Consider the following 14,522-nt stretch of genomic DNA (forward strand, 5'->3'; position numbering starts at 1 on the left):
TAACTAACTAACTTTTTGTTTGTTTCTTAACTTTTTCAAAACTACCTAACTAACTCTCTCTCTCTAATTTTCGAAAATATCTTCCCTCTTTTTCAAAAATTTCTTTTTAATTAACTAATTATTCTTATTTTTATTTTTAATTTTAAAAATTTTTCGAAAAAATACTAACAATTTTCAAAAACCATTTTTCGAAAATCACTAACTCTTTTTCAAAATAATTTTCGAAAATTATCCCTCCCCCATATTATTCTATTTATTCATTCATATCCTAACATCTTATTTCACATCTCTGCCATCCTCACAGTTGTGTTTCTTCCATTATATTACATTCTTTGTCTCCTCCTCTTCTTCTACTTATACAGGGATCCCTATACTGTGGTATAAAGGATCTCTATTATTATTATCATTTTTCTGTGCCTTCTTTTTTGTCATATGAGCAGGAGCAAGGATAAGAACATTCTTGTGGAAGCAGATCCAGAACCTGAAAGAACTCTGAAGAGAAAATTAAGAGAAGCTAAATTACAACAATCCAGAGAAAACCTTTCAGAAATTTTCGAACAGGAAGAGGAGATGGAAGCCGAAAATAATAATAATGAAAGGAAGATGCTTGGTGACTTTACTGCACCTAATTCCAATTTACATGGAAGAAGCATCTCCATTCCTGCCATTGGAGCAAACAACTTTGAGCTGAAACCTCAATTAGTTTCTCTGATGCAGCAGAACTGCAAGTTTTATGGACTTCCATCTGAAGATCCTTTTCAGTTCTTAACTGAATTCTTGCAGATATGTGATACTGTTAAGACTAATGGAGTAGATCCTGAAGTCTACAGGCTCATGCTTTTCCCTTTTGCTGTAAGAGACAGAGCTAGATTATGGTTGGATTCTCAACCCAAAGACAGCCTGAACTCTTCGGATAAGTTGGTCACGGCTTTCTTAGCCAAGTACTTTCCTCCTCAAAAGCTGAGCAAGCTTAGAGCTGATGTTCAAACCTTCAGACAGAAAGAAGGTGAATCCCTCTATGAAGCTTGGGAAAGATACAAACAGTTGACCAAAAAGTGTCCTTCTGACATGCTTTCAGAATGGACCATCCTGGATATATTCTATGATGGTTTATCTGAGCTATCAAAGATGTCACTGAACACTTCTGCAGGTGGATTCATTCACCTAAAGAAAACGCCTGCAGAAGCTCAAGAACTCATTGACATGGTTGCTAATAACCAGTTCATGTACACTTCTGAAAGGAATCTTGTGAGTAATGGGACGCCTATGAAGAAGGGAGTTCTTGAGGTTGATACTCTGAATGCCATATTGGCTCAGAATAAAATATTGACTCAGCAAGTCAATATGATCTCTCAGAGTCTGCATGGAATGCAAGCTGCATCCAACAGTACTCAAGAGGCATCTTCTGAAGAAAAAGCTTATGATCCTGAGAACCCTGCAATAGCAGAGGTAAATTACTTAGGTGAACCTTATGGAAACACCTATAACTCAACATGGAGAAATCATCCAAATTTCTCATGGAAGGATGAAAAGCCCCAACAAGGCTTTAATAATGGTGGAAGAAAAAGGTTTAGCAACAGCAAGCCTTTTCCATCATCAACTCAGCAACAGACAGAGAACTCTGAACAAAATACTTCTAATTTAGCAAATCTAGTCTCTGATCTATCTAAGGCCACTGTAAGTTTCATGAATGAAACAAGGTCTTCCATTAGAAATCTGAAAGCACAAGTGGGCCAGCTGAGTAAAAGGATCACTGAAATCCCTCCTAGTACTCTCCCAAGTAATACAGAAGAGAACCCAAAAGGAGAGTGCAAGGCCATTGACATAAGCACCATGGCCAAACCTGTAAGGGAAGGAGAGGACGTGAATCCCAAGGAGGAAGACCTCCTGGGACGTCCAGTGATCAATAAGGAGCTTCCCTCTGAGGAATCAAAGGACTCTGAGGCTCATCTAGAGACCATAGAGATTCCATTGAACCTCCTTATGCCCTTCATGAGCTCTGATGAGTATTCCTCTTCTGAAGAGAATGAGGATGTTACTGAAGAGCAAACTGCCAAGTTTCTTGGTGCAATCATGAAGCTGAATGCCAAATTATTTGGCATTGATACTTGGGAAGTTGAACCTCGCTTGTTCATCAATGAACTAAGTGATCTGGATCAACTGACATTGCCTCAGAAGAGACAGGATCCTGGAAAGTTCATAATACCCTGTACCATAGGCACCATGATCTTTAAGGCCTTGTGTGACCTTGGTTCAGGGATAAACCTCATGCCCCTCTCTGTAATAGAGAAACTGGGAATCTATGGGGTGCAAGCTGCTAAAATCTCATTAGAGATGGCAGACAGTTCAAGAAAACAGGCTTATGGACAAGTAGAGGACGTGTTAGTAAAGGTTGAAGGCCTTTACATCCCTGCTGATTTCATAGTCCTGGATACTGGAAAGGAAGAGGATGAATCCATCATCCTAGGAAGACCTTTCCTGGCCACAGCAAGAGCTGTGATTGATGTTCACAGAGGTGAAATAGTCCTTCAATGGAATGAGGACTCCCTTGTGTTTAAAACTCAAGGATCTCCCTCTACAACCATGGAGAGGAAGCAGATAAAGCTTCTCTCAAAGCAGAGTCAACCAGAGCCCCCACAGTCAAACTCTAAGTTTGGTGTTGGGAGGCCACAACCAAACTCTAAGTTTGGTGTTGAACTCCCATATCCAAACTCTAAGTTTGGTGTTGGAGAGTCTCAACAAAGCTCTGCACATCTGTGAGGCTCCATGAGAGCCCACTGTCAAGCTATTGACATTAAAGAAGCGCTTGTTGGGAGGCAACCCAATTTTTATTTATCTAACTATATTTTTCTTAGTTATATGTCTTTGTAGGTTCATGATCATATGGAGTCACAAAATAAATATAAAAATTGAAAACGGAATCAAAAACAGCAGAAGAAAAATCACACCCTGGAGGAGCATCTGTCTGGCGTTCAGCGCCAGAACAGAGCATGGTTCTAGCGCTGAACGCCCAAAATGGGCAGCTTCTGGGCGCTGAACACCAGAACAGGCATGGTTCTGGCGTTCAACACCAGAAATGGCACGCAAATGGGCGTTGAACGCCCAGAGTTGGGTGCAAAGGCATTTTTACATGCCTAATGGGTGCAGGGATGTAAATCCTTGAACACCTCAGGATCTGTGGACCCCACAGGATCCAGTTAGGATCTGTGGACCCCACAGGATCCCCACCTACCTCCACTCACTTCTTCTCACCACTCTCTTTCACACAACCCCATAAACACTCTTCCCCAAAAAACCCTTCACCAATCACCTCACACTCTCTTCCCCATCACCTCTTCACCACTCACATCCATCCACTCTTCCCCATAAACCTACCTCATAAACTCCACCTACCTTCAAAATTCAAAACCAATTTCCCACCCAAACCCACCCATATGGCCGAAACCTTTCCCCCCTCCCTTCCCTATATAAAGCCCTCCATTCTTCATCAAATTCACACAACACACCCCTCTACACCCTTCTTGGCCGAACCACATCACCCTCTCCCTCTCCTCCATTTCTTCTTCTTCTTCATCTATTCTTTCTTTTATTGCTCGAGGGCGAGCAAAATTCTAAGTTTGGTGTGGTAAAAGCATAGCTTTTTTTTGTTTTTCCATTACCATTGATGGCATCTAAGACCGGAGAATCCTCTAGAAGAGGGAAAGGGAAGACAAAAGCTTCCACATCCGAGTCATGGAAGATGGAAAGGTTCATCTCCAAAGCCCATCAAGACCACTTCTATGATGTTGTGGCCAAGAAGAAGGTGATCCCTGAGGTCCCTTTCAAACTCTAAAGAAATGAGTATCCGGAGATCCGACATGAAATTCAAAGAAGAGGTTGGGAAGTTCTAACAAAACTCATCCAACAAGTCGGCATCCTAATGGTTCAAGAGTTCTATGCTAATGCATGGATCACCAAGAACCATGATCAAAGTAAGAACCCGGATCCAAAGAACTATGTTACAATGGTTTGGGGGAAATACTTAGATTTTAGTCCGGAAAATGTGAGGTTGGCGTTCAACTTGCCAAACATGGAAGAGAACGCACGCCCCTATACAAGGAGAGTCAACTTTGATCAAAGGTTGGACCAAGTCCTTATGGACATATGTGTAGAAGGAGCTCAATGGAAGGTTGACTCCAAAGGCAAGCCGGTTCAACTAAGAAGATTGGACCTCAAGCCTATAGCTAGAGGATGGTTGGAGTTCATTCAATGCTCAATCATTCCCACTAGCAACCGGTCTGAAGTTACTATAGACCGGGCCATCATGATCCATAGCATCATGATTGGAGAAGAGGTGGAAGTTCATGAGATTATACCTCAAGAACTCTACAAGGTGGCTGACAAGTCCTGCACCATGGCAAGGTTATCCTTTTCTCACCTCATTTGCCACCTATGCAATTCGGCTGGAATTGACATAGAGGGAGATATCCTCATTAAAGAGGACAAGCCCATCACTAAGAAAAAGATGGAGCAAGCAAGAGATCCCAGTCATGGAGCTCAAGAGGCGTATGAAGCTCATTACCATGAGATCCCTGAGATGCCTCAAATGCACTTTCCTCCACAAAATTATTGGGAGCAAATCAACACCTCCCTAGGAGAATTGAGTTCCAATATGGGACAACTAAGGGTGGAACATCAAGAGCACTCCATCATGCTTCATGAAATAAGGGAAGATCAAAAAGCAATGAGGGAGGAGCAACAAAGACAAGGAAGAGACATAGAAGAGCTCAAGAACATCATTGGTTCCTCAAGAAGGAAACGCCACCATCACTAAGGTGGATTCATTCCTTGTTCTTCTTTCTTCTGTTTTTCGTTTTCTATGTTATGTGCTTAGCTATGTTTGTGTCTTCATTACATGATCATTAGTAGTTAGTAACTTTGTCTTAAAGATATGAATGTCCTATGAATCTATCACCTCTCTTAAATGAAAAATGTTTTAATTCAAAAGAACAAGAAGTACATGAGTTTCGAATTTATCCTTGAACTTAGCTTAATTATATTGATGTGGTGACAATGCTTCTTGTTTTCTGAATGTATGCTTGAACAGTGCATATGTCTTTTGAAGTTGTTGTTTAAGAATGTTAAATATGTTGGCTCTTGAAAGAATGATGACTAGGAAACATGTTATTTGATAATCTGAAAAATCATAAAAATGATTCTTGAAGCAAGAAAAAGCAGCAAAGAACAAAGCTTGCAGAAAAAAAAATAGGCGAAAAAAAATAATATAAAGAAAAGCAAGCAGAAAAAGCCAAAAGCTCTTAAAACCAAGAGGCAAGAGCAAAAAGCCAATAACCCTTAAAACCAAAAGGCAAGGGTAAATAAAAAGGATCCCAAGGCTTTGAGCATCAGTGGATAGGAGGGCCTAAAGGAATAAAATCCTGGTCTAAGCGGCTAAACCAAGCTGTCCCTAACCATGTGCTTGTGGCGTGTAGGTGTCAAGTGAAAACTTGAGACTGAGCGGTTAAAGTCAAGGTCCAAAGCAAAAAAAAAAAGAGTGTGCTTAAGAACCCTGGACACCTCTAATTGGGGACTTTAGCAAAGCTGAGTCACAATCTGAAAAGGTTCACCCAATTATGTGTCTGTGGCATTTATGTATCCGGTGGTAATACTGGAAAACAAAGTACTTAGGGCCACGGCCAAGACTCATAAAATAGCTGTGTTCAAGAATCATCATACTGAACTAGGAGAATCAATAACACTATCTGAAATCTGAGTTCCTATAGATGCCAATCATTCTGAACCTCAATGGATAAAGTGAGATGCCAAAACTATTCAAGAGGCAAAAAGCTATAAGTCCCGCTCATTTGATTGGAGCTATGTTTCATTGATAGTTTGGAATTTATAGTATATTCTCTTCTTTTTATCCTATTTGATTTTCAGTTGCTTGGGGACAAGCAACAATTTAAGTTTGGTGTTGTGATGAGCGGATAATTTATACGCTTTTTGACATTGTTTTTAGTATGTTTTTAGTAGGATCTAGTTACTTTTAGGGATGTTTTCATTAGTTTTTATGTTAAATTCACATTTCTGGACTTTACTATGAGTTTTTGTGTTTTTCTGTGATTTCAGGTATTTTCTGGCTGAAATTGAGGGACTTGAGCAAAAATCTGATTCAGAGGCTGAAGAAGGACTGCTGATGCTGTTGGATTCTGACCTCCCTGCACTCAAAGTGGATTTTCTGGAGCTACAGAACTCGAAATGGCACGCTTCCAATTGCGTTGGAAAGTAGACATCCAGGGATTTCCAGAAATATATAATAGTCCATACTTTGGCCAAGAATAGACGACGTAAACTGGCGTTCAACGCCAGCTTTCTACCCAAATCTGGCGTCCAGCGCCAGAAAAGGAGCCAAAACCAGAGTTGAACGCCCAAACTGGCACAAAAGCTGGCGTTCAACTCCAAGAAGGACCTCTACATGTGCAACACTCAGGCTCAGCCCAAACACACACCAAGTGGGCCCAGGAAGTGGATTTATACATCAATTACTTACTCATGTAAACCCTAGTAGCTAGTTTATCATAAATAGGACCTTTTACTATTGTATTAGGCATCTTTTGATCATTTTTAGATCTCTAGACCTCCATGGGAGGCTGGCCACTCGGCCATGCTTACCCTCTATTCACTTATGTATTTTCATACGGTAGAGTTTCTACACTCCATAGATTAAGGTGTGGAGCTCTGCTGTTCCTCAAAGATTAATGCAAAGTACTACTGTTTTCTATTCAATTCATCTTATTTCGCTTCTAAGATGTCCATTCACACCCAAGAACGTGATGAAGATGATGATTATGTGTGACGCTCATCATCCTTCCCCTTTATGAACGCGTGCCTGACAAACACTTCTGTTCTACATGAAATAAGCTAGAATGAATATCTCTTAGATCTCCCAACCAGAATCTTCGTGGTGTAAGCTAGAATGATGGCGGCATTCAAGAGAATCCGGAAGGTCTAAACCTTGTCTGTGGTATTCCGAGTAGGATTCAATGATTGAATGACTGTGATGAGCTCCTAACTCGCGATTGCAGGGCGTTAGTGACAGACGCAAAAGGATAGTAAATCCTATTCCAGCATGATCGAGAACCGACAGATGAATAGCCGTGCCGTGACAGGGTGCGTGAGCATATTATTCACTGAGAGGATAAGATGAAGCCATTGACAAGGGTGATGCCTCTAGACGATTAGCCATGCCATGACAGGGCATTGGATCATTTTCCCGAGAGATGACCGAAAGTAGCCATTGACAGTGGTGATGTATCACATAAAGCCAGCCATGGAAAGGAGTAAGACTGATTGGATGAAGATAGCAGGAAAGCAGAGGTTCAGAGGAACGAAAGCACCTCCATTCGCTTATCTGAAATTCCTACCAATGAATTACATAAGTATCTCTATCCCTATTTTATTATATAATATTCAAAAACACCATTATCACTTTATATCTGCCTGACTGAGATTTACAAGGTGACCATAGCTTGCTTTATACCAACAATCTCCGTGGAATTCGACCCTTACTCACGTAAGGTATTACTTGGACGACCCAGTGCACTTGCTGGTTAGTTGTATCGAAGTTGTGAACCATGGTATTGGCACCATGTTCTTGGCGCCATTGCCAAGGAAAGAAGGAGCCATGAATTTTACATAATTAAAGTGTAATCACGATTACGCGTACCAAGTTGCTCACGTTGCTAGGGATTGTTCGAGCCTGGACATCACAATTTCGTGCACCAGTCTCATCAATGGCCTATAAGGAGGACCTTTTAGCCACTCAATATCCAAGAAGCACCCAACATCTCTAAACAAGGTACAGGAACGGGCAGAGAAATACATCATTATGGAGGAGAACTCTCGACTAGGAGAGAGCTCAGAAACCGAATTCTCATAACCCACCACAGGACAAGGATAAAGAGTCCAAGAAAAAATAAGATCAACCTGGGAAGCCTAGAAAATACCGCAATTACACCCCTCTTCGGGTGTCTCTTGTGGAGGTTTACCGAGAAATATGCAACACTGAGAAGATCTCACCACCTCGTCCATTCAAAAGCAAAAAGAAGAAAGAGGTCAGACGAGTTGAAGGTCCAACTCACAACAAAGAGGTCGGACGAGTTGAAGGTCCACCTCACACCAAAGAGATCAGATGAGTTGAACGTCCACCTCACAACAAAGAGGCCGGACGAATTGAAGGTCCACCTCACAACAAAGAGGTCGGACGAGTTGAAGGTCTACCTCACACCAAAGAGGTCGGACAAGTTGAACATCCACCTCACACCAAAGAGGTCGGAGGAGTGGAACATCCACCTCACACCCAAGAGGTTGGGCGAGTTGAAGATCCACCTCACACCAAAGAGGTCGGACGAGTAGAACATCCACCTCACACCAAAGAGGTCGGACAAGTTGAAGATCCACCTCACACCGAATAGGTCGGGCGAGTTGAACGTCCACCTCACACCGAAGAGGTTGGACGAGTTGAACGTCCACCTCACACCCCTGAGAGACATGTTCATATGATAAATGGAGGATTCGCAGGAGGAGGCATCTCTAAATCATCTCGCTAAAGACACCTCAAAGAGGTTTATTAAGGAAGGGAGAGAGGTTTGAAAAGTACAACGGAATGCGAACAAGCCTTCCGAGATTTCAAAAATTCTTGGGGTAACCACCCATTCTCACCAGACCCCGGGAAAGTGAAGAACACATATTATACCTCGCAGTGGGAAGTCGAGCAATAGCCTCAGCACTAGTCAGAGAAGACGAAAGTGGGCAACAACCCATCTACTTCATCAGCAAAGCTCTACAAGGGGCCGAACTAAACTATCAAAAGATAGAAAAAGTTCGCCTATGCCCTCGTACTCACCTCTCAACGACTCCACCCATACTTTCAAGCTCATACTATTAGAGTTTGGACCAACCAGCCCATAAAAGGCATCCTACAGAAAACAAACTCAGTTGGAAGAATCCTACAGAGGACAGCTCGGATAATTCGGGGGACCCTGGACAAAACCAGAGAACATCTCGAACAATTCGGGGGACCCTGGACAAAAACAGAAAATAGCTCGGACAAATTAGGGAAAATGAAGTCCGACACATAGAATGCCCGAGCTGATGCATTTTCAAAACCAGCCAGCACCAACAACTCGGACAAAATTGGGAAAAATGAAGTCCGACACATAAAATGCCCGAGCTGATGCATTTTCAAAACTAGCCAACACCAAACCAGGGGGCAATAACAGAAGCCTCATCCAGGCTGCATTACAAGACCACAACAAGTCGATCTCGAAGGCGATATAAGGAATGTACTCAGGGTCAGCCACAGTAACACGCATTAAAACTATGAAATCCAACCAATCAGACATGCTGTCCGGGATCTTAGTAGACATCTCAAAGACATAGGTCGACTATGGGGTTACTACCAAACAACTCGGGAAAATAAGAAAACAACTCGGACAATAATAGCAAAATATCAAGTGACAGACATGGCAGTAAAAGGGAAACCCCAGGACTCACACGAAAGTCCAGGGGCACCCTTTGGAGGCAAGAACACAGAAAAAAGAAGTCGACAATCTATACCCAAACAATCCAAACACCTCTCAAACAGAAGATCAAAACAAAAGCTAGAACCTTTGTACAAAAGGAGTCAGGCAACGATGAAAAGAAACAGGAACAGGAACCAAACCCTAAGCAAAGCACACATTCTTCTCAAAGGCGAATGAAAAGTGACAACCCAACGATCAAAGATGCAAACTTTTTGCAGAAAGAACCAAAGTTCTTCAGAGCAAATACAAAGTCAAAGATTTACATCAAAAGCATACCAACTTCCCTATAGCCCTACCTGAAGAGCTCCCACAAGTCCTATGGGCATATCGGACAACCCCACACTCCACTACAAAGGAATCACCCTTCCGATTAGCTTACGGAATAGAGGCAATGATCCCAGTGGAGGTCAAAGAAGGATCGCCCAGAGTGATCCACTACAGTGAAGAGGCCAACTCCCAAATTCAAAAGAAAGAACTCGACCTACTTCCAGAAACCCGAGAAAGAGCTCGGATCAAGGAAGAGGCGTTAAAACGTTAAATGGCCTCAAGATACAATCGGAAGGTAATCTAGCAACAACGATCTCATCCTAATCTGAAATGACATCAGAATAGGTCGGTCAGGAGAAGAGAAGCTAGCAGCCAACTGGAAAGGACCATACCAAGTTGTTCAGAAGTACTTGGGAAGGGCTACTACAGACTGTCCAAACTCGAGGGGCGAGAGCTACCAAGGTCATGGCATGCCTGCAATCTAAAAAGGGTGCCAGGCCGAGATCCAAAAAGATTTCCCGACCTAGAAAGTTAAGTACTAACATGTACACACTCTTATCTTCATTTTATTGTTTAAAAGATTGTAGATTTCCTAAAAAGTTTCCTACCAAGACGCCCGACTATGGCAGGTCGGCAAGGTGAACACCAAATTCACCGCCCGATCACGACAAAATTGGCAAGATGAAAACCAAATTCATCGTCCGATTACAAAGTGACAAGTCGGCAAGGTGAAAACCAACTTCACCGCCCGACCACGATGAAAACCAAATTCATCGTTTGATTTCGACAAAGGTCGACAAAGTGAAAACAAAATTCACTGCTATACCAAGACGCATTAATCCGAAACGCAAATTTCACTGCCGGATCACGACAAGGTCGGCGGGGTGAAAACCAAATTCACCGCCTGATCACGATAAAAGTCGGCAAAGATGAAACCATAATTCATCGCCCGATTTCGACAAGGTCGGCAAAAAAGTGAAAGCAGAATTTATCGCCCAATTATAAAGCTACAGATCGGCAGAAAGTGAAAATCAAATTCACTGCACAATCACGATAAAGATCAACAAAGATGAAAACCAAATTCATCAAAAGGTCGACCAAACGGGGATCAAACCCAATTTCTACAAATCGGCAAAGATGAAAACGGAAAAATGCAAGAAGTTATCGAAAGTGATCCGGAGAAAGGACCTGACGAGGTCTTAATGGATTGCTAAATAGTAACTTAAAGACTGATCGACGTTAAGACGTCGGACCAAGTCAACCCAAGTTATAAGTAAACCCTGGAAAGAGGTCTGGCCAACCCTATAAAAGAGGATTACTTTAACTTAGAAGGGCTCGACATGACAAAGTCGGCCCAAAACATAAAAGTTATAAGAGTAATCCCTGAAAGAGACCTGAACAAGGTCCAAAAAAGAGGAATACAAAAATAACTTAGAAGAGATCGACATGACGAAGTCGGTCTCCTACAAAAAAGTTATAAAAGTAATCCCTGAAAGAGACTTGAACAAGGTCCAAGAAAGAGGATTACAAAAATAACTTAGAAGAGATCGACATGACGAAGTCGGTCTCCTACATAGCGTAAAAGTTATGAAAGTAATCCCTAAAAGAGATCTGAACAAAGGTCCAAGAAAGAGGATTACAAAAATAACTTAGAAGGGTACGACATAACGGAGTCGGCGTGACAAAAAGTTATAAAAAGTTATCCATAAAAGAGACCCACCAAGGTCCAACCAAAAATGGATTACTAGAAATAACTTAGAAGCGATCGACATGAAGAAGTCGGCCCAAAGATGATTAAAGCTACAGATTGGACCGACGATAAGAAGTCGGACCAATGAAAGCTACAGCTTGAACCGACAAGAAGAAGTCGGACCAACGAAAGCTACAACTTGGACCGACAAGAGAAGTCGGACCAACGAAAGCTAAAAAAGGATCGACAAGAGAAATCGGACCAATGAATGTGCGCTAAAAGGGACATAATTTTGCCCAAAAAGCCACGGCTCCACGACAAGGCTATCGAAATTGTTCAGACCAACTAAAAAGGTTCTACCAAAGAACCCTAAAAAGTTGTCGGACAAGTTAGCCCCAAAAGACCACCTCGACCAAGCAGAAAGTGGACAAAACAAAAAGAGGTCGGACAGCAAAATGCCAACACTCTATAAACATCTCACAAAGGCCAAGGAAAGGTCAAAAGACCAAAGCCAGAAGTGCTTCGCTGAAAAGTACAAAGTCTTGAAAAATGACACTACTTAAAAAGCAAAAAGCACGGCCTCAAAGACGACGCTAAAAAGTCATCCAAACAAACTATAAAAAGGTTCCCCATCGGAACATTACCTAAAAAGTTGTTGGATTATGACTAAAAAGCCCGAGCAGTGAAGACAAACAAATCAGAAGAAGGCTGAAAAGACCTCTCAACAAACTAAAAAGAGGCAATACCAAACTCGCACAAGGAGAAACTACTTAAGATCGACCAAAGTCAGGATGCTTGAGCACGACATCCCCAAAGAGATCAAAGCTCCGAAAGCACGATCTCACGAAAAGGTCCGAACTCAAGCAGGGGCAAAGTCGTACAGGTCGATGTCAGCTAAGAAGAGGCACAAGTACGATCTCAAAAAAGAACAAGCCAAAAGGTTGGGAAACAACTTAAGGCTTGAATGTGCTTAGCTAAAAGGGAGACAACTCCGCTCAAAAAAGATAACTTCGCCAAGGCAGAGAGTTGTCAACACAAACTTAAAGCAAGGCGTAATCCATAAGGCAAGGGTAGAAAACCCATACTACCACTCAAAAGAGGTTGGACTGTGAAGTACCAAACCTCTAGAAAATCTGCAAAGATTGCAAAGCAATGAAGAAACAAGCCAGACAGATGCTTGAGCACGACTTCCAAAGAGATCGAAGCTTTGAAAAGCACAATCTCATGGAAAGATCGAACTCAAGCAGGGGCATTGTTCATACCCTGGGTCAAGCTGTCCGACCCGGAATGTTTAGCGACAAGCCGACCGACCTCTTCAGGTCAGACTATCCGACCTCTTCTTAAAGAGCTCGGACAAAATGCCGCAGAGGCCCAAGTAGGCCCAAACGAAGGAACACAGCTCAATCTAAAGGCAGCTAAAGCCCAGAAAGATAAAGGCGGTTCCCCAGAAGATAAGATGACCTCACTCAAAGATAAGATAAGATAAGATAACTAACTTATCTTATCTAAAATGGTCACTCTACACCATTATAAATACACTGGAGCACCCAAGTATAACTCATACTCTGATTCTACAATAAACCTGCTTAATACCCGTGCTAACTTAAGCATCGGAGTCTCTTGCAGGTACCCCCACCCTCTGGTGACCAAGGATCAGAAGTGCAGCCAGTCCAACAAGTCGGACACAACAGCTCCGGCCGCCACCAGCCAGCCAGACACGTCATCTCCAACCAGTACAGAAGATCTCATCCGAGATCGACCTACAGTTTCAGGTAACCTTCGGAACAATGTCCTAGTACAATCCCTTGTTTAACCATAAAGTGACATTTTTCAAAATTCAATACAAGGTTTGTACTAACACATCTATCTAATACTCTAGATAAACTCTCCAAGCAAAGAGTAAAGGAGTCACCATATACACTAAAGTCATCCATAAAAACCTCCATGCAGTCCTCAATAAGATCAGAGAAAAGACTCATCATGCACCTTTGGAAAGTAGCTGGTGCATTGCGCAAGCCAAAAGGCATTCTCTTATAAGCATAAGTTCCAAAAGGACATGTGAAAGTGGTCTTTTCCTGATCTTTAGGAGCTATATGAATCTGGAAATAGCCTGTGTAACCATCTAAGAAACAATAATGTGATTTACCTGACAGGCAATCCAGCATTTGATCAATGAATGGAAGAGGATAGTGATTCTTACGAGTGGCCTGGTTTAGGCGTCTGTAGTCAATGCAGACCCTCCAGGCATTCTGAACTGTGGTTGCCATGAGCTCTTCATGCTCATTCTTCACTGTAGTGACTCCAGACTTCTTTGGCACCACTTGTACTGGGCTTACCCATTCACTATCTGAGATGGGGTAGATGATATCTGCCTCCAGTAGTCTGGTCACTTCCTTTTTAACAACCTCTAAGATAGTGGGGTTCAGTCTTCTCTGGGGTTGACGGACAGGCTTTGCTCCCTCTTCTAAGAATATTCTGTGCTCACAAACTCGAGGGTTGATGCCTACTATGTCTGTCAAACTCCAACCAATTACCTTTTTGTGCCTCCTCAGCACACTAAGTAATTGATCTTCTTGTTGAGAAGTGAGTTCCCTTGCAATGATAACTGAAAACTTCTGCTTGTCCTCAAGGTAAGCATATTTGAGGTGTGGAGGGAGGGGTTTCAATTCTAACTTCTACTCATGGTCAGGCTCTGGGTTGTCTGGAGCTGGTAACAATGGTAAAGCACTTTCATTGTCCTCTGAGAATATCCCCACACTTGGACCTTGTCCTATAAACTTCTTTTCAAATTCCTCTTGGTGAACTTCAGCCACGGTTTCATCTATGATGTCACACTGGAGGATAAAATGATCCTCTGGAGGATGCTTCATAGCTCCATTCAGATTGAAGGTTACTACTCGGCCATCTATTTCAAAAGAGTATGTTCCTGAAAAAGCATCCAATTTGAACTTTGAGGTCTTCAGGAATGGTCTTCTGAGTAGGATTGACGATGGTTTCTCTGA

The 14,522-nt window shown here is 42.3% G+C and overlaps 1 non-coding gene across 1 annotated transcript; it reads right to left on the reverse strand.

The window, feature by feature from the left end:
* Positions 1 to 966: 966 nt before the first annotated feature.
* Positions 967 to 1,074, reverse strand: LOC112760944 (small nucleolar RNA R71). The gene has a single exon (XR_003181356.1). It is a non-coding gene; the product is annotated as a small nucleolar RNA R71 (small nucleolar RNA).
* Between the last annotated feature and the right edge of the window lie 13,448 nt (positions 1,075 to 14,522).

Source organism: Arachis hypogaea, chromosome 16 (assembly GCF_003086295.3).
Source record: "Arachis hypogaea cultivar Tifrunner chromosome 16, arahy.Tifrunner.gnm2.J5K5, whole genome shotgun sequence".
NCBI classification, from domain to species: domain Eukaryota; kingdom Viridiplantae; phylum Streptophyta; class Magnoliopsida; order Fabales; family Fabaceae; genus Arachis; species Arachis hypogaea.